The following is a 2,696-nucleotide window of genomic DNA, read 5'->3' on the forward strand; positions in this document are numbered from 1 at the left end:
AGGAGAGACAATGAAGTTCATATTGGATTTGCTGATTCTGAGTATCGAGAGCATCCATCCGGTTAGTGATGTAGCCTCGAAGAGAATGCAACTCGTCCATAATCATTTGGTTTGAAGGCATAATGGCATATGAGGAAGATTGAGCATGAAACTCAGAAGGTTGTGGTGTACGAGGGCTAGGTTCTATTTGGTCAGCAGAGGCAGGTTCTTTATTGGTTGAGTGCCTATAGGTGCGACCACTTCTATCGCGAGGATCAGCAGAAAAACCCATTTTGTGGACAAATTCCACATCAATCTTGCTTTCGCGAAGATTTAGAGGTACCTTAGTTTCACCATTTGTAGACACACCGAAATGTTGTAGAAAATTTGTTATGAGGATTGCATAAGGCAGAGGACTTTGAGTTCCTCGAACATTCCACATTTGCCTCATTATCATCTCAGACCAATTTATTTGCGAATGGTTTGAAAATTTTGGTAAAATGACATATGAGTTCTATGTCACTTATTTGCGAATGGGTTGAAAAGTTTGGTAAAATGACATAGCTGAGAAGATAATGCAACAAACGATCTTCGAGTTTGAGATGTCCAGCAGAAAGGATATCTCGGTTTTTAACAGTTTTCCCAAAGCTTTGCTGCTTACGCATTTCTATTTCTTCCTTAGAAATTCTACACATAGAGTAGTAGAATTCCTTACGATCATAGTTATCCCAATCACATTGAAGTCCGAAACCAACAATGTTACCTTTATAAGGTATGTTACAGCACAATGAACTAAAAGTTTTTAAATCTATCACAATCTCCTTTCCTTTTACATAGGAAGTGAGACGGTTTTTCCGAAAGTTCAAGTTGTAGTAGAATACTCGAATGCGTTCGGGATAAATGTCGTTTGTTTCGCATCAAAAATCAAAAAGGTTTTGTTGCCGCAAAAGAAAAGGAAATAGAAAATCATAACCTTCAAAGTTTTCAATCTTACCGAATTTCGGAGTGAAAATGGGTCTGCATTGAAAGTGTTCCTCAAAAATTTTGCGTTGATTATCATTAGCAAGAAGCTTTGCTAAATCAAGTGGGTTAGACTCCATAGATGTTCCTTGACTCCTTTGTGAAGCATTGGTTTTCTATTTCTTGGAAGAGGAAGCCATGGATGTGAGTTTGGAGTTTTAGGTTTTTGGGTTTTGGGATTTTGGGGGTTTTTGATTCGGGCCACTAATCACGAAAATAATGGTGTAGAAGTGTTTAGAATGAACAATGTGATATGAATGGACACAAAAATCACCCAAAATGGTTAACAAATAAAGATTCTAGAGAAAAAAATGTTGACCACGAGTTAGAGAGTAGGGGGAGAAGATGAGGTTCTGAAAAGTGCAATTTTCCCTTAAATACCTGCTTAGAGTAATCGGTTACTCATTCTGAGTAATCGGTTAATCTAACTTAAAATTTTAAAAATTGACAAACAGCAGGTTTGAGTAACCGGTTACTCAAAGTGGGTAATCGGTTACTGACTCTAGAAAAACCATTTTTATGCAATTTTAGAGCTATGAAAAAGATTTTAACCCAAAAATGGAAGCATATAAACATAAATGGTCATAATTAAGTTCAAGTAGGCATGAGATAACATGGTGAAGCATACACATAATCATATAAAAGCATTTTTAGGACAAGTAAGCTTCATCAAGAATGCCTAGTTCAAGTCTAATTTTATAAAAAGGTTCTTTTGCCAAAGGTTTAGTGAAAATGTATGCTAGTTGGTTATGAGTATCAACAAATTCTACAGATACATCCTTCTTTTGAACATGGTCCCTTAGAAAGTGATGTCTTATATCTATATGTTTGGTTCTAGAATGCATAATCGGATTCTTTGTGAGATTAATAGCACTAGTATTATAACATTTCAGCGGAGTGCAACCTAAGTATAAGCCATAATCTCGTAATTGTTGCTTAAGCCACAACACTTGGGCACAACAACTACCTGCTGCTATATATTCAGCCTCGGCAGTGCTTAGAGCTACACATGCTTGTTTCTTGCAAGACCAAGAAACTAAAGCATTGCCTAAAATATGACAAGTACCACTTGTACTTTTTCTCTCAGATTTGCATCCAACAAAATCTGAATCCGAGTATCCAACCAGTTCACATATACTTTCTTTAGGGTACCACAATCCAACGCTAGTTGTACCTTTTAGATATTTCAAGATTCTTTAAACAACAACTAGGTGTGATTCTTTAGGTTTAGATTGATAGCGAGCACACAAACATACACTAAACATTATATCAGGTCTACTAGCAGTTAAGTACAAGAGAGATCCGATCATACCTCGATATTTAGATATTTCAATACATTTACCGGGTTCATCTGCATCGATGTATGTTCCTGATCCCATGGGAGTAGCTATCGGCTTGCAGTCATCCATATCGAATCTTTTTAACAAGTCTTTGCAATATTTGGATTGACTCACAAAGATGCCATTATCAAGCTGTTTTATTTGAAGTCCAAGAAAATAGTTCAACTTACCCATCATGGACATTTCAAATTCCCCTTGCATCATTTTGCTAAAATCACTACACAAATTTTCATTAGTAGAACCGAAAATAATATCATCAACATAAATTTGAACTAATAAAGTATGATGATTAATTTTCTTAATAAATAAAGTAGTGTCGACCTTCCCTTTTGTGAAACCTTTTTCTGTTAGAAAGTT

Source organism: Lupinus angustifolius, chromosome LG01, assembly GCF_001865875.1.
Source record: "Lupinus angustifolius cultivar Tanjil chromosome LG01, LupAngTanjil_v1.0, whole genome shotgun sequence".
NCBI classification, from domain to species: Eukaryota; Viridiplantae; Streptophyta; class Magnoliopsida; order Fabales; family Fabaceae; genus Lupinus; species Lupinus angustifolius.